The sequence below is a fragment of the Alosa sapidissima genome, chromosome 17, assembly GCF_018492685.1.
Source record: "Alosa sapidissima isolate fAloSap1 chromosome 17, fAloSap1.pri, whole genome shotgun sequence".
Lineage (NCBI taxonomy): Eukaryota > Metazoa > Chordata > Actinopteri > Clupeiformes > Clupeidae > Alosa > Alosa sapidissima.
The window spans coordinates 4318795-4344136 of NC_055973.1; the positions used below are offsets into that span (position 1 = coordinate 4318795).

The following is a 25342-nucleotide window of genomic DNA, read 5'->3' on the forward strand; positions in this document are numbered from 1 at the left end:
GCACAAAAACAGCGAGCATCCATAACTTGCTGTTGATAAAAACGACTTCTAGTTTTTAAAGTAGAGTATTGTGTTTGTTGCTATGTGCCAAATATGCTTGACAACACTGGTTTATAATCTGTAGTCATCAGGACGACGTCAGTTTTCAAGTAAGTCAAGTTTAGTATTAAAGCCTCGAAGTCTTGATATATATTTTGAAAATATGTGGCTTTTTTGAATATTTTGAAATGAAGTTATAGCTATAGGTTTCAAGTACTTTGTCTACATTTTGAAGTAATCGGTAACACTTTTTATTACACGGCTCTTACAAGTAGAACGCTCCATTGGCTTGAATGGGATTTTCCAAAGTTCTACGGTAAAATATATTCATGTAATTACCGCTGCAAACATATAATTACCGCTGTCAATGGCAACGGGTTTTCTGCTTCTGATACGTCTTTCATATCACTAAGCAAGGACTGGAACTTCATTCAAAAGTGAAAGCAGACGGTTGATCAGCTGTGTTCTAAAGAATGTTTGATTCAAATTCAGCGTGTGTTGATGCGAACTATTGTTTCTCAGCAAATGCCACAAAGAACGGTAACAAATAGGCTAGGCTATGTAGGCTAAAGTCATATCGTGGGGAGTTTATTATTTCGTTTTGGCAAGTAGCCGTGTAATAAGCGGGATAATGTATAGAACGCCGGTCATTACTGGGAAAATAAGTCCCTTCAGGGCAGAACAAGACCCCTCCGCTGCGCGTCGGGGTCCGGTTCGCCCTGTCGGGATATATTTTCCCAGTAATGACCGGCGTTCTATACATTATCCCTTACATAATAACTACCCACAATTCATCATTTATTAAGCCTTTGTTACTTATTAGTTAATGGTTTGTTCATCATTAGTAATTTCTTGTTCATACATAATTTATCATCAGTAAAGCATTTGTTCACACATTTATAAATGGTTTGTTCATAGTAATAAGCCTATCCAAAAAAATATGTTTGTAAGTACATGATTTATACTTAATAAGTAATGAAACAACCACTTATAATGAAATCATTTTCTTATTATAAACCAGTTGCAAACTATTACAAAATGCTTTGTTCATCATTGTAAAGCATTGTTCCTATGTTAATTCTCATAAATAAAGTATTTGTACACACAGTTATAAATGGTTTGTTCATAGTAAATAAGCCTATATCTAAAATATATTTATGAATTATTGTTAATACTTAATAAATTATGCAATATACACATGCACTAATGATTAGTTAGGCTGAGGATACATATTTTATAAACCACTTCCTAATACTATAATTCATGATTAACTCAGGGGTTACAAGTGGTTAGTTAATGATATTTTGTGAGCTTATCTAAAGTGAGGACTTTCTATGCCTTGCAACACATTTTCAAATGAGTTGTAAAGATTACATTCACATTTATTCATTTAGCAGACAAACGATGTACACATGTCAATTAAACTGAAGGCCATTGACATAACAGTGAAAGCCGGGAATCAAACCCCCAACTTTTCAGGATACTGCATGCTAGTCCAGCTCCTTATCCACTACACTACCTTGGCCCAGATAGAAACCCATACAACTATGTAAGAGTTTCTGTTTTCTTCTACTACACACTGTTATACCTGTAAACTATTATTAAATTCTGTATTCTTCATTTGCAAAGCATTATTTCTACATCAATTCTCATCTGTAAATCATGTTTACACACAGTTAAAAATGGTTTGTTCATAGTAAACACACATATCTATATTATATTTTTGAATTGACTGTTGTAATACCATTGGGCAAAGGTAGTGTAGTAGTGGATAGGGAGCCGGGTTAACATGCAGTAACCCATAAAGTTGGGGGTTCAAACCCCGGCGTCCACCAATGTGGCCTTGCCCTTTAATTTCATTGACATGTGTAAGTCGTTTTGGGTGAAAGTGTCGGCTAAATGAATAAATGAAAGTGTAAACTTTATAACTCATTTGTAAATGTGTTGCAAGGCATAAAACATACTCACTTTAGATGAGCTCACAAAATATCATTAACTAACTATTTGTAACTCCTGAGTTAATTATTAATTATAGCAACCTGTAGAGAGAGTCACACGTTTTAAATACCTTGGTGTCCACATTACCTGGTAGGAACTCCACAGTTAGAGATTGTAGTACTCTGCAGAGAGTAGTGCGCTCAGCTGAATGTACTATAAGAACTCAACTCCCTGCTCTACAAGATCTATTCCAGAAGAGTACTCCTAAGAGCCCAAAAGATTCTGAAGGACTCTTCTCATCCTAACAATGGATTATTCCTACCGCTGAAATCAAGAAGACGCCTATGTAGTCACAAAACCAGAACTGAGAGACTCAGGAGAAGTTTTTATCCCCAAGCCATCCAAACTCTGAACTCACACTATACTGACTTTGCACACATTCACTCCTCAGCACTCTCAAACATTTACCAACTCTGAACTCACACTTCACTGACTTTGCACTCATTCACTCCTCAGCACTCATGACCCCCCCCCCACACACACACACCTACATGACTTTTAGCACTTTTACATCCCTCTCCCTATGCTACAGACCTTTTATTTATTTATTTTCTTATTTCTTCACACGTCAAAACACACACACACACACACACATATGACTTTCTTCAACTTTTGCACATCTCAACTTTTTATTTATTATTTTTGATTTTCCTCTATTATTTCTTCCCCCACCCCACCCCCATCCCCAACACACACACACACACTTACATCATCTCTGTCTTCACCTCACATACATACAGCACACTGCTTGCTACAGTAAGCCTCCTCTACATACTTGCTGCACACTGCCCCCCCCCCCCCCCTACATACACAGCACATTGTCTTCAGGATCTTCTCCAACACACATCCTCTACATACTTACAGCACACTGCCCCCACCTACCCACACTGTTACATTAATACACAGGATCACAAACACAAAACACAAAACAAATTAGCCAGTTAGCTTAGCCTGTTAGCTTAGGCCCCATCCCAAACACAAAAAAAATTAGCCAGTTAGCTTACGCCCCATGCTGCCAAAAACCTGTTTCGTTAAGTTAAAGGTTAAACAGTTAGCTTACCTTAGCTTGCGCCCCAGGAAGGGTAACTTCTCCTTACCCGCAACCAAGACAAATGAGCCAGTTAGCTTACCTTAGCTTGCGCCCCAGGAAGGGTAATTTCTCCTTACCCACAACCATTCGCTTGCCCGTTCTGCTGCTAAAGACATGTTACTAACCACCTGCCTTAGACTTCGACCACAAATGCCCAATTCAGACAGCAAGCCAATAGCAGATCTGGCCACAAACCCACGTGCACCGATTTCAATAGGCCTTAATCGTGCACTCCAACCTCGCTTAGTTGCCTCCTCTGCTATCTCAGTGTATTTAGCTCTCTTCAGCTCATTGGCCACTTCCACTCTGTCTTCCCAAGGAACAGTGAGTTCAATGAAGTAAACTATCTTCTCTGAATCCGACCATAGAATCACGTCGGGTCGTAGCTTAGTACTCACTATATGTGGAGGTACCGCCATCTGCTGGCCAAGATCAACCTTCATTTCCCAGCCCGCCCCATTTTTCAACTGGCCGGTTTTACACCTGGCCTTCGCGGAACAAGGTTTATCCCCCTGACGTACAAAGTTAATTTGCCTTACCCCTTTACTAGCTGCTAATGAATTGACTTCTCTCCTTTTATCCTCTGTCAGACTAGATATTGGCAACTCTACAATACCCTTCCCATACAAGGCTACACTGCTTAAGCAGCGTGGGACTCCGAGCCATTTTCTGACAAAGGAGTTGATCATTTTTTCCAACCTCTCTACCTTTGACAGAGGAACTTCATAAACTGTCAATGGCCACATTAGCCGAGGCAACAAACCAAACTGCAAACACCACAGCTTGAGCTTACCTGGCAGCCCCGACTTGTCAATTTTTGCAATACCTTGCCTAGTGACCTGTCTCAAGTCTTCAACCTGTGATTTATCACTAAGGCTTGCATCATACCACCTTCCCAGACTCTTCACTGGTTTCTCCAGAACTGTGGGAATCACCTCCTCATTTATAGCAAACTTCTTATCTGTTACCTTCCCTTTAACAATTGAGAGACTCCTAGACTTACTTGGTTTCACCTTCATTCTGGCCCATTGCAGATTACTATTTAACTTACCCAACAACCTGTTGGTGCATGGAACGGTTGTCGTCAAGGTTGTCATGTCGTCCATGAAAGCCCGAATCGGGGGGAGGCGTGGCCCTCCCTGCAACTTCTCCCCACCCACTACCCATTTTGAGGCCCTAATGATGACCTCCATTGCCATTGTAAAAGCAAGTGGGGAGATGGTACATCCGGCCATGATTCCTATCTCAAGTTGTTGCCACCCTGTGGTGTAATCAGCTGTAGTAAAACATAATTGAATATCCAGAAAGTATGCTTTTACTAGGCTTTTAATGCTACCTGGGATTCTGAAATAATCAAAGGCCTCCCACAACAGACTATGCGGCACAGACCCAAAAGCATTAGCCAAATCCAAGAACACAATGTGCAGGTCTCTCTTCTCACGCTTTGCTAATTGAATTTGGTGCCAAATCATGCTGGTATGCTCTAAGCACCCGGAGAAGCCAGGAATTCCAGCTTTTTGCACCGTGGTATCAATTAGTTTATTCCTTTCAAGGTAATTTGTCAGTCTCCGTGCCACCACACTGAAGAAGACCTTCCCTTCAACATTCAGTAGACTAATTGGCCTAAATTGATTAATCTCCACTGCGTCCTTTTCTTTGGGAATAAATATTCCCCCAGCCCTCCGCCAAGCCTTGGGAATACTCTGCTTTTTCCAAACTATCTTCATTAATTGCCATAAAAATCTTAAAACATCTGGTGCATTCTTATACAACCGGTAGGGCACTCCATTAGGTCCCGGGGCTGAAGAGGCCCTTGCACGTTTTATTACTTCTTGCACCTCTTTCCACCTTGGTGGACTATCGTCGCATTGGCTACTTAATTCACCAATAGGTGGGATATCAGCAGGAAGTACCATCTCTCTGAACCTCTCCCTATCTTTGTGCACTCCCTCTAAATACTCCTCAAGCTTCTGCTTAGGTTCCAAAAGACTACCACTCTTCTGCATTACGAATAAAGACTTAACAAACTTAAATGGGTCTTTATAGAATGCTAGTCGAGCTCGTGATTTCTTCTTCCTATTTTTCCTAATATTTTCAGCTCTTCTTAGCACTACCAACCGCTCCCTCACATCTGCCTGTAGACAGTCAATACCTTCCTTCTCATCATCTGTAGCTTTTCTCCACTGCTTCTTAAGCTGCCTCCTCTCCTTGATAAGTTTATCTATCTCCTGCTGGCGCCTAGATTTAACTACCTCATGTTGCCGTTTTGTCCTTCTCTCAATAGTCCCAAATCTTTCCTTACCATAGCTATAAATAATGTCTCCCATTTTCTCTAATTTGCTTTCAGCCGTCCCCTTGAGCTGACCCAGGATACTGACCAAATCACTATTAACATCTTCCCACATTCTACATTCTGCTGCGCCTGGCCATCTAACCCCAGGCCTATGACCATTAATCTTCTCCGTCCTTGGCTGACTGGCCTCTCTTTCTGCCTCAGTGCTAGAACTTTCCTCAACAACAGGGGTACTGATGTCCTGCGAACTGTGGGTTTCTTCCTGTCGCTGAACTTCAACCGACTGACTTGATGCACTTCTTAAGAAATAGCTATCAATGCGGGGACCCTGTGTTCCCTCTACCAAGCACTTCTTTTTTCCTTGATGAATTTTCAGGCCCTTTAGACTTGTAACCTTCTGCCAACCACACACACACATCTGCAGCTTTTTCTCAGTTTTCTCTGAACTAGTGGCTTCCACAAACATGTTTTCCTTACTCGTAATCAAATTCATTCCAGGGTCAGTAACCATGTCTATCACAAGTGAGTCATCTTCCGCCCCTGCTCTCGCTGACACTAGGGGTATTTTCTCATTATGTCGTACTGTAGCTTAGTAGGGTGCAGCCCATAGCTTAGTGAAGCCTGGGCTACTGCCACAATGAGCTGCTAACCCATTGTAGCCCCGGCGGGGTCTATTCCCTCCTGTCAGCCGTCTTTCCGTGCTGTCACAAGGTCTTTCCCTAGTTGCCAGCTGCCCTATTCACAGCAGTCACTAGCCTATGCTAGCTTCAGCATTACATTAATACACAGGATTAGATGTTAAAATCCCTTGTGCCAAAATCCAAGGTAAAAACACATACGGAAGCCCCTGCTCGAGTTTAACTTTAAAAAGCACACTACCCACAAATCCGCCAACAAATGGTCACAAGCACAATACAAATGGCCCATCCAACAGCAGTAGCCTATATAGTATGCGGCATGTCATTGGGGTTATCAAGTGGGCACCCTCATTCACCGATGTTTCGTTAAGTTAGGCCCACGACACCTCATGAAGGCTTAACAGTGAAACCAGCGTCAGTGAAACCAGCGCTGTAAAAAGTTTCTGTAAATTTACACCCAGATTCCAACATTATTCACCTGTTTCCTTCAATAAACAGGACTTTCCAGTCATTAGTAAGACAAATGTGTAAAATCAGGCTCCAACACTGTTATTTACCATGCCCGTAATGTTTATTCTGGAACACACGTACTTCCTGTTATCTATTAACGTTACCTTCGATCTGGTGATGGGAAGCTGTCTGCTGAGAGAAGACGATACGTTGGAATCATACCCAAACCCATCAACACAATAAGGTGAGTTTATCTGTCATCTTTGACCAGAAATACAACGTTTGAAAGCACACTGGTCATGTTTATACAAGTTGTATAATACAACATCTCTGAATGTTACCCTGCTGAAACGAAGTTAGTAGCAGTGCTATTCAGCTAGCCAAAACCATGCTTTCGCCCTTAAGCCATGCGTTATCGTTATCACTTGTTGATCAAATTTTACGTTTCTCCATTGCAATCTGAAGCCATCTAAAAGTATTGGTATGAGTAGGGTATGCGTAGTTTTTTAAAGTTTAACTCGCGTGATTTACCTGCTATAACACTGTTTGCTAGCTAAGTCTGCTTAGCATCATCAGTTTAATAAACCAGTGGCCAAATAAACAATATGGCACAAACGGATCAGTGTAGTGTGACTACTGCTTTCAGTGTTTACTTATATGAATAGATTTCGCCCGTGCTGGTAATTACTTAAAGTTGTGTTAAGTCCTTCAGTTGACAGTTTAGAAAGCTAATGCTAGTTAGTAGCCTAGCTAGCTTTCCATAGCAGAGGTGGTTGCATGACACGTGTATGGTATTCCTCCTGAGTTCATTTGAGCTAGCGGCATGCAACAGGAAGATGTTTACATGTCATATGTGGGCATCAGTCCACTGCGTCTATTTATGTGAGCCATACCTAAATTCATGACAATATACCCAATATAGACCTTCCATGCTGTGTTCCAGATTGCCAAATAAAAGAGACATGCAGGTCTTGAATTTCCCCTGGGGATCAATAAAGTATCTATCTATATATCTATCTATCTATCTATCTAGGTCTTTAGACACACATATATAGAAACCATAAACAATGTGGTTTTGATAAGACAGACAATTTCAAAAGCAAGCACCCTCACTTTGCACACACATACACACATTCCTCACACAAACATCTTAACACACCCGCCTCATCACTTTTAATCATTCAACGGCAGACACACATACACACACACACACACACACACACACACACACACCTTTTATACTCACCTTGCAGACAACTCACATTCACTCACTCCTTACACACATACACACACACACACAACACACTCACAGAGATTACATTCACTTTCTCACTCACACACACACACACACACACATCATGAAGAGTTGTTCAGTGCCTTTCTTTTCTTTTGCTAAGGGATGTGCGACTGTAGCTGATGTTGAGTCTTCCAAGCCTACCTGTGACGCCTCGCCTGATATTACTAGGTATGTTTGTTTTCATTCACTAGAGTAATAATGATCAACATATACATATTTAAATCAACTTTTGAACACTAAATGTTTTTTTTTTTTTTTATTGAATTTTGTTTGGACAAAATCCTAAAAGGAATCTAATCATAGTTGACATGTGGATCTATATCTTAAATTGAATATGATAAATTCTTTTTTTCAGGTGAACGACAAGGTAATCATCAAAAGTGGATGGTCAGCATTGAATCCTTAATCGTTTGTGAAGGGTCCAACCTCGCCACATTTCTAACAGGGATTGCGACATGTTTCTCCACCTTCTATATTCTGAATCTGCAATATCAGGAGGAGGCAGCGTGCACCCTTGAATTCTTCCAGAGGTAAGTTCATGTCACATGAGCTTATGTGTGGTATGTATTGGGGGGGTTGTGTAGTAGTCTACTATGTAGTTATAAGCACTACTATGCAGGATTACACCCTCTGAAGAGAGCAATCATGCATAGTACTGCTGTAATAACCAAATAACACTATACTTCTACTTCATACAACTGATTAAATCAAATATAAATGCAGTTACAGTAAGTAATAAATGTCAGTTAATTTCATTGTGAGAAAGTGTGTTAACGTTACAAATTCACATCCGATTCATTCACTTTGGCACAATTTTCCTCTACATGAATCCTAGTGTACCCTATCAGTTTTTGTAACTCTCTCTCTCTCTCTCTCTCTCTCTTTCTCTCTCTCACAGAAAAAGGCCCAGAAGAAGCCTAAGAACAATCACTAATAAGTAAAGTGAATGTTACTTGATTTCTCATGAATGTTACTTGATTCCCTCCCTGATTATCATTTATACTCATCTCTTACTTTAAATTCTTCTGGACATAATCTGTCAGTTTATTAATTCTCACATGTACACAAGGTCAATGCGATGCAATGATATTGATAATTGATAAATATCTGTGATGATTATTCTGTATCTTATTTGATTTTGAAATAGTACTACTTTAGATAACATGTCTACATTTTACATACATATGTGATACACAAGCCTAATGCGATGTTTTTATTTTCCATGATAATTCTTTTGTACCTTATTTCCGATTTTTGAAATAGAACTAGATCACGTGTCTACATTTTACATTCATACGTGATACACGAGCCTAATGCGATGTTTTTGTTTTTCATGATAATTCTTCTGTACCTTATTCCTTGTTTTTTGAAATACGATTTTCAAAATACTACTAGATAGCGTGTCTACATTTTAAACGGGCCTAATGCAATGTATTTGTTTTCCATTGTAATTCCTCTGTATCCTCTTACCTGTTCTTTGAAATCCGATTTTCAAAATACTACTATGTATCTACATTTTACATTCATACATGATACACGAGCCTAATGCGATGTTTTTATTTTCCATGATAATTCTTCTGTGTCTTATTCCCTGATCCTGAAATACAATTATAGTCAGTCTACATGTTCCTGAATTACTATTTACTATTATCTTGCTTCATGTCCCTTCATTTTTCAAAGATTACAAAGATTACTTTACTGTTAGACTGTCAAGTAAGTGCTGTGAAATAAAATATTTGTTAAACTACAAATAAGTAACTGATGTGAAAAAATGGATTTTTATCTTTAAAATGTTGATTTGAGAGTGGATGAACTCAATATATGGCACTTGTTTCCTGTAATTGTAAAAAATTAAAGACCTGTTGTGTAACTAACGTGAAGATCACATTTTTTTCTTGTTACCCAACATGAAAATTATGTTATATACTTAACAGGAATTTAATGTTATGGTAGTCTGCCGTTAAACAACGGGAAGCTCCTGGAAATCCTGCCAGTTGTTTCCTGTTAATTTACAGGAAATTAATGTTGTTATTTTACATTAACTTAATGTTAAACCAGGGCACCGTTAAATAACAGGAACTTCCTGGAAACTCTGCTGCCAGTTGATTCCTGTTTTTTTACGGGAAATTTTCTTACAGTGCACACACACATAGTCACTGCTCCACTCCCCTCCCGCCCACACACACATCTCCACTGTCATCACTCACATACATCATACATACAGTACTCTGCTTGCAATAGTAAGACCCTTCACCATACTTGCAGTACACTGCCCCCCCCCCCCCCCCTTTCCCCCCCAATAGAGCATCACAGTCCCGCCCACAGGAGTTTCTGGAAGTAAGAATTCAATGCAATTTCTCCATTGACAATTCGGGTATAAGCCGTAAAAACTTAACTGCACATGGTAGACTTAAAACCAGCTACGGCTGTACTAAGCGATTGTATGGTCATATAGAGGGCGGAAATTCAAGGGGCACTAACCTTTTTTTAAGTACAAAAAAGAAGGCGCACATCCAGATTCAAACAGGTGCTGGACCAGAATACTTCAGAAATAAAAAATGACGTTAGTCCGCACACTGAGAACTCCGTTTTAAAAGATTTTAATCACCACATGTGACGTTTCGGGCTGAATACCCTTCTTCAGACATGAAAACAGCAAAAAGACAAGGCACATATATACATACACCAATCGAAGTCACCTGACAGAACACCTGTTACAGGTTATCTTAAAGTGCAAAGTGTCCATTAAAGTGCAAAGTATCCATTAAAGTGCAAGTGCAGACAAAGTCACATGATAATACTGTGTACTATACATAGTGCCACAGGCAATCTTAAAGTGGTGATCAAATACAGGCACAGTTAAGCAAAATTAAGCAAAAGAGCCACAGCAACACTAACCTTGTTTTGAAATAAATGTCTTTTAATCGTGATGTCTTGGATAAGTACTTCATTACCCACAATCCTGAACAATCCCACAATGATGCCTCTGATTGGTGGAAGTTCTGATTGGAGTCTTTTACTGCCTACTGTATGGCGAAAATCTTAATGTGAAATTTTTTTTTCTAGACGAACATTAGTACTTGTATCAACAAGGATTGTGGTTTATATATCACACGAACTTAGTCAGGGCCAATACACCATCAAATAGAACACTGTAAATGCTAGTTTAAACACTTAACTTTTCAGGTAGCCAATAGGCTAATCATTAGCCTTTCAGACATTAGAATGTAGCCCACATGCTGCAACACAGGTATGAAATATAATGTTTTAGTGACCTTGTTGTTTCTATGAACATGAATTGTTGTTTATAGGAAACATCAACTTAGTCGAGGCATAAAAAGCCCTGTAAATCCTCATTAAGTACTTAAACTTTTGAACTAGCTAGCTAGCTGATAGCACATGCAAACTGGATGCTACCACCGGCTAGCAGCTAGACACTGCAGTAAAATGGTTAGCAAACAGTCCATGCCCCCGTAAATATTTCACTGTTTAAAACACGGAATCAAGAGTGTCCAAAGGGGTGAAAACCACTTTAAATCGGGTCACATTATTGACTGTTGTGTGACCGAGGGTTAGCTTGTGGGTTTTGTAAGGGCCAGCATGAGGGACAAGACCTACAAAGTTGTGTGGGGAGTTTTGCAGGGAGGTTGGTAATGCTAGTTAACATTAGCTAGGCTACTGTAGCCTTCATACTGCACGAGTCATATCATCAATCATTAACCTAGAAATACTTCTTCGTACATTTAATGAATATTTTGTGTAATAATTCACAGCAAACTGAATATGGTGGTCCAAGAGCAGACCATGCACCAGTCCATGCATCAGGATGGCAGTCAGACACGAAGCACTGCACAATGTTGCTAACGTTAACGTTAACCGCTTTCACACACACACACGATAAAAAATACACGATGGTAAAAATAACATTCAATACCAAAACATTATTATTTGCACGATTACTCCTGAAATAGCTGCTATTAACTGCACATTCACTATATAAAAATCACTGTTTGGAGGAAAGGGTTCGCGTGCTGTCGCCGGTTGGAAATGATTTCGCGCCGGTTTGTGCATTGCTTATATATTATTCAGTGAGGCGTGGTGGTTTATGGGATGAGTAGTTCCTTCGCTCGGAAATGAAAATATGTACACAGTCTTGTACCTTTGACTTTTTTTGGACTTTCTCTTCGTTTTTTCACTCGAAATGATATGTTGTATGCTTACGAGTTACTCCGTAGCTAATTAGCCTAAGACATGCTCTAAAACTCTTTAGATACGGATTTTTCCAAAACGTCAATGGGAGAAATTAATGGGAAATTTACTTCCGGAAACTAAGCTCTCTCGGAGGAGGGGCGAGACTGTGATGCTCTATACACAGCACATAGAGTGTCCCAGTGACTTCTGTTTTACTTCCGCTACAAGGGACCTATCTTTCAAAAAAATATGAACGGGAGTTAATGGAGAGATAACAATTATTTTTTGGTCCAGTTTGAATTGTGCCACGAATTTCACATATGATGTGTGTGAATTTAAAAGATAATTTTTCACGTCAAGAAAGTACTGTTGTTCGATAGACTTCAAAAGTTGTCCTCTGACTCATGGTATTTTCATCGGCAAGGAAAGCCTAATTAAAGGAGAATTCCGGTGTGATATTGACCTAAAGTGTATCGAAACATGATACCGAGTGTGAACGTATGTCTCATAGCCCATCTCGGCTTGTCCCCTGCACTCCAAAATCTGGCGCTAGTTAGCCGATGCTACCAACAACTTTTTCAGTAGTGGTGCTTCGGCATCGGGCTAGCTATGAGCTATGAGACATACATTCACACTCGTTATCATGTTTCAACACACTTTAGGTCAAAATCACAGGAATTATCCTTTAACAATGCTATGTTATATCTGCATTACGGACCAACAAACGGTCGCTGTTAAAAGTCCACCGAGTTGCTGATCTACAAGATCGCCCATGACTTCGGACTGTTATGCTTCCAGTGATATCCAGACTATAACAAGGCCTAACGTTCACGTTATCTCCAGACTGCCAGTGAGTGTAACAACAAGAACTTTGTTGGCGTTGCATGCATCGGTTGTGGAGACACAGCTGTGCGCAGTTTCACGCGAGTCATCATTGCCCTTGGACATTTTCAGCCGGTTGGAAATTGGACTAATTTTATTTTTAATTAAGTGCTTTAAGAATTGCATCGCCGGTTCAAATCCGGCCTGATGTTACGGCCGTTTCCGCGGTCTCACGGTGTTTTACGCGACGCCGCCCTCTGGTCATCGCGTTCCCGATAGCCCGAGACATCTTATTAAGCCAAGAGCCTGACTGTTTGTAACTGTTTGCGTCCTGTTTCTTGTGCTTTTTTACTGAGGGCAATCATATTAATCATTGATATCAATTGCAACACCCAGAGGAATAAAAATAAATTTTACAAAATTGGGCAATGCCGCGATCGGCGGACTTTGACCTACACACGCAGTAGCCGGCGTCACATGAGACTCCCGTGACATCTTATGAAGCCAAGAACCTGACTGTTTGTAACTGTTTGCGTCCTGTTTCTTGTGCTTTTTTACTGAGGGTAATCATATTAATCATTGATATCAATTGCAACACCCAGAGGAATAAAAATCAATTTTACAAAATTGGGGAATGCCGCGATCGGCGGACTTTGACCTATCAGTAGCCTGCGTCACGAGACTCAATGAGACTCCCGCTACATCTTATGAAGCCAAGAACCTGACTGTTTGTAACTGTTTGCGTCCTGTTTCTTTTGCTTTTTTACTGAGGGCAATCATATTAATCATTGATATCAATTGCAACACCCAGAGGAATAAAAATACATTTTACAAAATAGGGGAATGCCGCGATCGGCGGACTTTGACCTACACACGCAGTAGCCGGCTTCACGAGACTCTAATCATGTCAACCCAGTCTCACGTCTGAACGTGTCACTGTCACGTTAATTAATCTATTGGGACGTGTTGTGTAACACGTTTCCTTGTTAAAAAACGTGTTGAGCAGGACGTAATTATCGTGTTACTATCACGTTGTATTTCGCATTCAGCTAGAACCACGTCATCTGTCAAAAAAGCCCGACCCAAAATGGCTAGAATGTTATTTCATGCTTTTGACGTGCAGTTTCATACTCTTAAGCCTGCTTTGAGTTGTGGGTTAGAAGGAGCCACCTTCTAGCTAGCAGTTTTAGAAGGCTGAACCCCAGAATCCAGAAACAAGAACCGAGCAGGGACGGAGAAAAAAGAAGAATCCAAATGGGAAATGAGGTGAGCCTTGCTACTGCCGCTAGCATGATCATTTTGCTAGCAATTGAGCAAAACATTTTAAAGTTGATTTAACATGAAATAGTAGCCTATGCATGGGCAATACTGTGAATTCAGAGTAGGCTTGCACAACTTATAATTTAGCTAACGTGCATGATGTAATGTTACAGTAATCTGTAAAACAGCTGTTGTCTGTGTAAATTAACATTGTAGCCTAATATTGTTAGTGTGGGCTACAGCTAACAGCTGGGAGGTAGCCTATCAGCCAGGCATGTATAATCGATAATCATGATGAACGTGAATAGATTTTGTTGCGAAAACGCGCATTGTTTTAGGCCACATATCAGCTATAAAACAATTGTATTCTGATACAGCAGTTCTCCAGATGTTAGATATTCACTTATATTATAATATAATATTGTATTTCTTTAACCTGATTAAGAGAGGGGTTTAATTCAATAGAGAATTGCAATGTGTGTAGCCCATAATATTAGAGAGATTAGGCTAGATTTAGATTAGATTCAACTTTATTGTAATTTAAAAGAGTAGGCTACAGGTACAGAGCCAATGAAATGCAGTTGACATCCAACCAGAAGTGCAAAGAAGCAGTTATGTAGACGATCAAGATTAATTATGTACAACAGTTAGATAAATAGGCAAGTTTTCCAGATGACATGTGTACAGTGACAGAAATAGCCTATACAGTGAATATGGAATGTGTGTCTAGCCTATAACAAAACAAATTGATAATAATACATAAATAATACATAATAATGATAATAATAGCAGTAATTACAGTAGGCCACTCGCACTGTTGTTGGTGACGTGTCTGTTTCCTATTATTCCATGCCACTCTCCTACTGTCTCCTTTACTGCCCTGCGCCACTTGCCTACTATCTTTTGCCTCTTGCCTACTGTCAAGCACAACTCGTCTACCATCTCCTATGCTGACCCACGCCACTCACCTACTGTTTCCTAACTGTCCAATGCCGCAAACTGTAACATTAAGCTGACACAATCTTGCTGCACGGTTACTTATCTGCATGCAATCACTATTGCCAGCTGTTATGAGTAAACATTATATTGGGACACCAATATATTTCTGATTTCTGATTCACGGGCAGTGTATTTGCTACTGAAGAAAAGGAGAACACATAGTAATTGTTCTTGGATTGAGATTTAGAGTAAGGTTTCTATTGATCTTTTTCAGATAAGGCCTCTTCATTTTCAACTGTGAAGGATCTACATGGACTTGGTCTGGATAGCCTTTCCAGTTTTGATGAGCCAGTCGGTATGTATTTGACATTCTTTAGGATAAAAGGAGCCATATGTTATCAAAAATTCTACACCCATATGTAGAAAAGCTTTGTTGCTGTTTGTTATTGTTGTTGTTGAAAACTACGTTGAATGCAAAGAGATGCATATGTCCCTTGGGAGGAGAGGGATGAGTGTGGATGATTGAATTGTCCAACAGACATAAAAATATGACTGTGTATGATTGTGTTTGTGTCTGTATATGATTTTTTTGTACTTGTTGCATTTTAAGCATGCTTATATACTTTACGCCATGGTGGTCTAAATTGTCTTTATTGCCACTTGCAGGGTCTAGAGGAAAAACCCTATATGAGCCCCAGGGTGAGTAGTGTATAATTACTTTATCCCAAGATTGATTTTCGTAGAAAGGTGTTCAAACCAAAATCTTCTAAAATAAAAGATAGATAGATAGATAGATAGATAGATTTATTATTTGTCCTTTCGGAAAATTGTTCTGCGCCATACAGTAGACAGTTAGACAAGACTGAATACAAGACGGAATATAGACCAGAATTTCCCTCACCCCAACCGCCCCCACCCTACCACACTCCCACACATACACAACATCAGGGCAGAAGGCACAGACCCCACTACACATTTATAGAATGATAAAGTGCAGTTGTGCATACTGTGATAGTCCAGCTGGAAAGAAAGTGCATGGTCCTGCAGGTAACGTCTTGTTCATCAATGTAATGCTAGTTGGAATGAATTACCTACTGGCTCAATTTGTTTGGAAAGAAGGTAGCCTGAACCTCCCTGATGGCAACACCTCATATGCCTGGTGTATGGGATGTGACATATCTCTATTATTTGCATGACCTTTCTTCAACACCCTTCTTTCACAGGTCGTAGCAATACTGTCTGGTTTTTGCCCCTCAACCTTGCTGGCCATGTTAACTATCTTGCTCAGTTTGGTTTTTTTTGGTCACTGACAAAGAGAAATACCAGGTAACACAACAAAAAAGTAGCATGCTCTTCACAAATGAATGATAGAAAGGTAATATATCTCTATCCACTCTAAATTGTCTTAGTTTGCACATAAAATGCAGCCTCTGCAGCCCCTTTTTATAGATGGTGTTGGTATTACTGTCCCATTGCAACTTATTATCTATTATTGTGCCTAAGTACTTGTACTCGACTACAATCACAACATCCTCACCATTTTTAACCATACACTGGGGGGGCTGGCTCCCAGTTCTGTACTGTAGTCTATTATTATTTGCTTTGTTTTCTGTATATTTAGAAGATGACAGCTGGACCTACACCATTTCGCGAATTGATCCACCCAGGCCCTGTAGTTGGTCTCCTCGCTATTCTGTATTAACCCCACTATTGCTGTGTCATCTGCAGATTTTATGTGGTATGTAAACGTTCGAAAAACGCCGAAGAGCCCCGTATAAGAGCCCCAGTGTGATAGGCTGGTTGCTGTCATGTGACACACGCCACCACAAGAAAGCGGAAACGCATCGTAGAGCGAGAGCTGGCCGTGTGGGGTAAGGTAAGTTAAACTACGTAAATTTAGTAAATAATAATAATAATTATAACAAATAGTTGTTTTTTGTTGTTTCGAACAAAATATAGAGATACTTATCCTGACCAAAACTCCTTCATGCTGTAAAACAGCTAGAATCATGCGAAATCAGTGCAATTTCTTAGTCAATGTCTTATAAGTGTAAAAGACGTGGACAAATAGCCTACGTAATAATTAGCTAAATAAATCATTGTTCACTACACGTTATGGTTAAATTATTGAAATGAATGCGATGGTGATACAATCCTGCTTTTCAATTAGTTGACATGATGTTTGACATTAAATTATAATGAGGTCAGTTTCATGTAATAAGCTATTTGTTTCTTTGGGTCTGGTTAATTGAAATTAGCAATTTCTTAGTACAATTCAATGTCTTATAATGGTAAAAGACGTGGACAAATACATGATAATTAGCCAAATAAATCGTTGTTCACGACACGTTATGGTTAAATTATTGGAATGAGTGCGATGGTGATACAATCCTGCTTTTCAATTAGTTGAGATGGTGTTTGACATTAAATTATAAGCAGGTCAGTTTCACGTAATAAGCTATTTGTTTCTTTGGGTCTGGGTAATTCATGTGACAAAAAATTCTGTTATACGCTACTACTGTTTTTCTGAAAAACAAAGCAGTACAACATTTCTATCTCCAAAATAATGCATTGTACGCTTGTGTGTACTACGTAGTGCATGCAGCTTTTAATGTCCAAAGTAGCCTATACTGATTTTCCTGCATAAGAACTACAAATACTCCTCCAAAACTACAGTGTTGACACTTGAAGTTGTGGAGTTATATTTTAGTAGCCTATTCTATAATAGCATAAATACCCACATCGGTTTTACCTTTGTCCCACCTGTATACAACATATGTCTATGAATTGCAGTAGTGATCAAATGAAAAAGGAAAGAAAGGTGTCCTGATGTGTTGTTTAGGGATGGTCCTGCAATGTTTTCTCGACATATCTTTATGTCTTTTTTTTCTCCCCTCTACTTATGTTTTCACAGATCCTTGCTCCTGATATCCTGATGTATGGGTTGCACTTCATTATATGACTCCAACAGAACACTCACAGAAAGGAGAGTATTATCAAACTACAAGACAGCCAGCATGTAAGCAAGGCCTTGTTTGTCCTTGTTTGGCTACTCATTTGTCTACTTCCTGAAGAGGCTGAAGCATGCTGGCCTCCTTGCTTCCATTAACAGCTGTGTTATGGAGTGCATCCTCACATCATGGTCTACTGCAGCGGTGGATACAGAGGACAATTGGCAGGTATTTTACGTCACTTTTACATTACTTTTACTGTGATTTTGCTAGATATGGTTGTCGCTGTGCTAAATATAGGCCCATATTGTAGATCGAGAAACGCATTGTACAGCTGATACATCTTGGGCTATACTATTAAGGGACAGCTGTATTGACCACCTAAATCATATATTTTCTGAAAGCCTATAGCCTCTAGATGTCAATTAATATACATTAAGACATGTCCCACCTTCCTACTGACTTTGGTGCATCATAAGGCGTACATAGGCCCATAATGTAGATCAAGAAACACATTGTACAGCTGATACATCTAGGGCTATAATATTAAGGGACAGCTGAATTGACCACCTAAACCATATATTTTCTGAAAGCCTATAACCTCTAGATGTCAATTAATATACATTAAGACATGTCCCACCTTCCTACTGACTTTGACATATCATAAGGCGTACATAGGCCCATTTTGTAGATCGAGAAACGCATTGTACAGCGGATACATCTTGGGCTATACTATTAAGGGACAGCTGAATTGACCACCTAAACCATATATTTTCTGAAAGCCTATAGCCTCTAGATGTCAATTAATATACATTAAGACATGCCCCACCTTCCTACTGACTTTGGTGCATCATAAGGCGTACATAGGCCCATAATGTAGATCAAGAAACACATTGTACAGCTGATACATCTTGGGCTATAATATTAAGGGACAGCTGAATTGACCACCTACACCATATATTTTCTGAAAGCCTATAGCCTATAGATGTCAATTAATATATATTAAGACATGTCCCACCTTCCTACTGACTTTGACATATCATAAGGCGTATATAGGCCTATATTGTAGATCGAGAAACGCATTGTACAGCTGATATATCTTGGGCTATACTATTAAGGGACAGCTGAATTGACCACCTAAACAATATATTTTCTGAAAGCCTATAGCCTCTAGATGTCAATTAATATACATTAAGACATGTCCCACCTTCCTACTGACTTTGGTGCATCATAAGGCGTACATAGGCCCATATTGTAGATCGAGAAACACATTGTACAGCTGATACATCTTGGGCTATACTATTAAGGGACAGCTGAATTGACCACCTAAACCATATATTTTCTGAAAGCAAATAGCCTCTAGATGTCAATTAATATACATTAAGACATGTCCCACCTTCCTACTTACTTTGGTGCATCATAAGGCGTTTGCAGGAAGGTGGACCATGTGCTAATGTATGTTAACTCACATGTATAAGTGACAAGCTTTAAGAAAATATATGCTTTGCATGGCTAAAACTGCTTTGCCTTTATGTTGGAGCTCAAAACCTATCATATGCCCCATTCATTCGCCAATTTACAAAATAGTGCGATGTATACATTTATGTCCTCCAAAGTTTGCAGGAAGGTGGGCCATGTGCTAGTGTATTAAGGGACAGCTGAATTGACCACCTAAACCACATATTTTCTGAAAACCCATTGCCTCTAGATGTCAATTAATATTAATTAAGACATTTCCCACCTTCCTACTTACTCTGGCATATGATAAAGCATACATAGGCCCATATTGTAGGTCGAGAAACAAATTGTTCAGTTGATACAATTTGGCGTACACTATTAAGGGACAGCTGATTCAACCACCTAAACCATACTAGGACTTGGCCCACCCTCCTTAAATACTTTGGCACACTATATGAAAGGCATAGACCTGCATTTTATAAGTGGACTTTATAGTCATCAGTATGTTTGAACATGTCAAGAGATACACTGAGATTGTGGTTTCTTTCTTTGTACACTTGTTTTATCTCTATTTCTAATTTCCAGGTTGTCAGCTGTTTGGTTATCCCCAAAGCAGAAAGACATGCCAGGAAGGAGCAAGGCAAAGCCCGGGGATTTTTCTGCAGCTGTTCCTGCCCGTTATAGAAGGACTGCTCCTGAGAATAGATGGGTGTCTACATCGTTTTGCAAAATGGGTCTTCTACACATGATGTTTGTCAAGCACTGCTCATTGACTGGCCAGGGGTCCTCTGTATTGTGACCACTGGTCAAAGGCGCCACATGACTGTCTCAAAGTCCTCTACATCATTCCGGTGACGGGACTTCTGGCCTAGTCTGACAGGATGGGTCTTGTGTTACTGTGACCAGACGGCTCAACAATGCATCATTCTCATCCATGCCCTCATCGCCTCAAGACTGGAGTACAGCATTCTCTATGGTCTTGAAAAATATTACTGTCTTTATTATTATTATTATTATTATTATTATTATTATTACAGGTCTCTCTGCACCCGAACCAGCAGGTTCAGAGGAAGCTTCTTTTCTGTGGCTGTCACCCGACTGGACTGTAGCTCTGTATCCCGTGGTGTATACTACGAATCTCGATTAGTCGGTTAGCGAGGTATGTTGCGCTCAAAGCCAGGGTATGCTGTGACACGAAAGTGGATCTGTTTTAGTGTCGCTGTATCACCATGGTATCTTATGCTGTCAACCAAACCTGGTCGGGAGGAGGTTATGTGCTAAGTTATAGCTCAAATCGTGTAATCTACCGCCCACTGACCAATCAATTGTCTTAGAAACGAAGTTATCTCACGTGTAGGATTCTGTCATATATCGTACAGGTGGAGCTCCACCTCTACTAACATTTTGGATCTCGGATGCACTTTAATAGTGCTGTGCGTGCAAATATCCTACTATGGACGTGCATACCATACAACAACTGATGACAGTTGATTTATTTGATGTTATAGGTTAGACACAAAAAATTACCGCAGTGTAGATTAAGCTATCGCTCATGAATGCGGAAGTAATTGTTTTTAAATAGAGGCGGTCTTGTGCGTCTCCACGTTTCACGATTGGCCAACGTCATCCCAACACCGAGAACGTGCACAAATCTGAGCTGGAAGCCTAGTTTGACAAATATATCACATAACTGCTATCGTAGTATCACTTAACATATACCCCTGAGTCAAGGCTTTGTCAAGCCTCGATATGTAGACATAACCTAGATATGTCTAACGTGCTTCGTAGTATACCCCACCGGTGACAACCAATCAACTAAGCCCCCAAATACCCTATCCCACCCATAGTGTTATTTATTTACAAATGCACATACTGTAATTACAATTATACATAACCATATTCTACTGCTCTTCATGCTCTTATAATGTTACTGTTTCTGCGCTACAATGGTACTGTTACCACACTGCACATATCTGTCTATATGGTTCATACTGAATATCCATATTTATTCTGTTTTTCTCATATGTTCTGTTAATACACTGCCCATATTTATATCTAATGTATATTACTCTAAACCACCTGCTGTAAACCAACTGCATATTACTGTCTACACGACACTATACAGTATTTCTTGTCCTGCCTATGCACCATCTGTCTATACTTTGTATATCACATTGCACTTTTGCTTTGTACAGGGTTCCCACGGGTAATAGAAGTCTATTCCAGACATGGAAAGTCAGGGAATTTTTATCATTTTGGGGGCAAAGTCATGGAATATCAGGGAATTTTGTCGTAGTAGTTTATGATGTACTAGCCAAAATGCATAACATATTTCCACATAGTATTGGTGTATATCTGGTTATTAGCTTTACAGCTTGCTTGAGTAGCCCAACTGTGTTAATTCAATGCCTATTTATTCATCTCCCGCTCTAAAAAAGTAAAAGACTCTTGATGCGGGTGCTCTGAAATCATTGGTCGGTATATTGTAAGTCATGGAAATTCAGGTGTTTTGTCAGGGAAAAGTCATAGAATTTTACATTTGACTTAGAGTGGGAACCCTGTTTGTACTTTTACTCTGCACAATGACAATAAAAGTGAAGCTGATCAAATGTAAATTATTATTTAGTGCCTGTAGTGCTTTGTATTAGCATATACCTTTGCTGTTTGTTTTATGTGTATTGGACAACCCCCTGTTTAAAGCAATCACAAACTTACATATTTTGATTGATCTTGATACACAGATGTGTGTTGTGCTGAAATAAACCCAATTTCACTTATCTTAGGTGCTGTGGGACTTTTGATGCACACAAAATCTTAAGAAATGGCCGTTCAGAGAGCATTGTTTTGACAGATGTTGACCAACAAAAGTTCTTAAATCATACACAAACCATTAAAACATCCATATTTTTATTGAATATGATACACAGAGGTGTGTTGTGCTGAAATAAACCCAATTTCACTTATCTTAGGTGCTGTGGTACTTTTGATGCACAAGAAATCTTAAGAAATGGGCGTTCAGAGAGGATTGTTTTGACAGATGTTGATCAACAAAAGTTCTTAAATCATACACAAACCATTAAAACATCCATATTTTGATTGAATATGATACACAGAGGTGTGTTGTGCTGAAATAAACCCAATTTCACTTATCTTAGGTGCGGTGGGAATTTTGATGCACAAGAAATCTTCAGAAATGGCCGTTCAGAGAGCATTTTTTGACAGATGTTGACCAACAAAAGTTCTTAAATCATACACAAACCATTAAAACATCCATATTTTGATTGAATATGATACACAGAGGTGTGCTGTGCTGAAATAAACCCAATTTCACTAATCTAAGGTGCTGTGGGAATTGTGATGCACAAGAAATCTTCAGAAATGGCCGTTCAGAGAGCATTTTTTGACAGATGTTGACCAACAAAAGTTATTAAATCATAAACAAACCATTAAAACATCCATATTTTGATTGAATATGATACACAGAGGTGTGCTGTGCTGAAATAAACCCAATTTCACTGATCTTACCTGCCATGGCAAGTTTGATGCACCGGACATACTCAGAAACTACAATTGAAACACCCATATGGCCAGACCGGCCTAGGTAAGTGTCACACCCATTATTTCATGAAATGTCAACATGTGGCACATATTTTGATACAGGGAATGATAACAAACGTGTTTGTCAAATTTGAGACCTCTAGCTGCTTGTATGTTGTCAGGAGGCGGAGCCAAAGATTGGAAAATGTAGATTTCTAGGGGGCGCTATAGAGTCTATGAATGTGTGAGGTGTGATTTTACGTATCTCATATATTTTATGTCATAGATAGATGTCACATGCCAAATTTAGTCTGTTTATGAGGTATGCAAGTTAGAAATGCTAACCCTAGGTTTAGATGGCCATATTTTGCATAGGTCAGACAGGCCTTGATAGGATTACACCAGTTAATTCAAGATAGTACCAACATGTGGCACATATTTTGATACAGGTAATGATAACAAACTTGTTTGTCAAATTTGAGACCTCCAGCTGCTTGTATGTTGTCAGGAGGCGGAGCCAAAGATTGGAAAATGTAGATTTCTAGGGGGCGCTATAGAGTCTATGAATGTGTGAGGTGTGATTTTACGTATCTCATATATTTTATGTCATAGATAGATGTCACATGCTAAATTTAGTCTGTTTATGAGGTATGCAAGTTAGAAATGCTAACCCTAGGTTTAGATGGCCATAATTTGCATAGGTCAGACAGGCCTTGATAGGATTACACTAGTTAATTCAAGATAGTACCAACATGTGGCACATATTTTGATACACGGGATGATAACAAACTAGTTTGTCAAATTTGGGACATCTAATGACTTGTGTGTTGCCAGGAGGTGGAGCCAAATATAGGAAATATTGGATTTCTAGGGGGTGCTATAGAGTCTGTGAATATGTGAGATGCGATTTAACTACATACTCAAATATAGCTGCTTGTGTGTTGCCAGGAGGCGGAGCAAAAGATTGAAAAAAAAAAAAAGGATTTGTAGGGGGTGCTACAGAGTCTGTGAATATGTGAGGGTTGAGTCCATTTCACTATATTTTGTGTCATCCAAGGATGTTACATGTCAAATTTAATCAGTCATATTCTTGTTAGAAATGTGAAACCAATGTGTACATGTCCATGAATTGCAAAGGTCAGACAGGTCAGATAAGCTTACACCAGTAATTTTCAACTAATAACATGTGGCACAAATTGATATAAAGGGCATAGAAATTGGCAACTGGTTTGCCGTATTTGAGACCTGTAGCTGAGTTTGTATTGCTGTAGCTTCCTGGATGTGTGAGGTCATTTCACTTTGAGGTTTCTGAATGTGTGAAGTAATTTCACTCCGATCCCATATTTACTAACCCTAGGTTATTAGGTCATAGGTCAGACAGGCCTTTGTACGGTCACACCAATTACTTCACAACATTAGCACATATAATGCATGTGATGAAAACAGACTTATCTGAGGTTAATTTAAGCCTTGACCTTGCTGATGAAAACCAGAGTGCAGTCAATCAGTGGTCCAAACATATAGAACCAGTACAAGTGAAAGACAATTCAAGTAATTATTTACATGGAGAGTCCTTTACTATCAAAGATGCTTTAATGTACATTGATACATGAAGGGGATATTGAAGTACTCAAGTCCCAAAGAAGGATGACAATACAATAGTATTATAGTCAATTAACATAACTCAATAAAGAATATGGTTACAATTTTAAGCATGATTTAAAGAAATTGACTTTCAAAAACTAAAAAATTAGCGTTTTTAAAGTGATTATGGATTTGTATAGTCTAAGAGCAAAAATAGCAGTATTGCTTAAGCCTATATGATGCACCAAAGTAAGTAGGAATGTTGGACATGTCTTAATTCATATTAATTGACATCTACAGACTATAGGCTTTAAGAAAATATATGGTTTAGATGGTCAATTCAGCTGTCCCTTAATAGTGTAGGCCAAAATGTATTAGCTGAACAAAATTCTTCTAAGTTACCCTAGCAACAACCTAGCAACCAACATAAGAACCATAGCAACAACCTAGCAACCATATTAATTACCCTACCAACAACCTCACAACTACCACCACAATGTCAACCGAGCAACCACCATTGCAACCAACATGATTAACCTTGCAACCAGCATAGCAACCACTTTATTTGGAATAGCAACCACCATATCTACCCTAGCAACACCCTAGCAACCTTCTTGGTTACCCTATCAACAACCTAGCAACCACCTGTACAATGCCAACCTAGCAACCACTTTGATAGTCAACCAACATGACTAGCCTCGCAACCATCTCAATTACCCTAGCAACCAGCATAGCAACCACTTAATTTAGTATAGCCACCACCATATCTACTCTAGCAACACCCTAGCAACCTTC

At 39.3% G+C, this 25342-nt stretch overlaps 2 long non-coding RNA genes across 2 annotated transcripts; both read left to right on the forward strand.

Annotated features, from left to right (window-relative positions):
• Window positions 1-6495: 6495 nt before the first annotated feature.
• Window positions 6496-8863, forward strand: LOC121688239. Its single transcript, XR_006024532.1, has 4 exons — window positions 6496-6752; window positions 7906-7973; window positions 8161-8335; window positions 8704-8863. It is a non-coding gene; the product is annotated as an uncharacterized LOC121688239 (long non-coding RNA).
• A 5070-nt stretch (window positions 8864-13933) lies between these two features.
• Window positions 13934-18009, forward strand: LOC121688874. Its single transcript, XR_006024714.1, has 5 exons — window positions 13934-14084; window positions 15292-15372; window positions 15684-15716; window positions 16746-16893; window positions 17932-18009. It is a non-coding gene; the product is annotated as an uncharacterized LOC121688874 (long non-coding RNA).
• Window positions 18010-25342: the final 7333 nt, after the last annotated feature.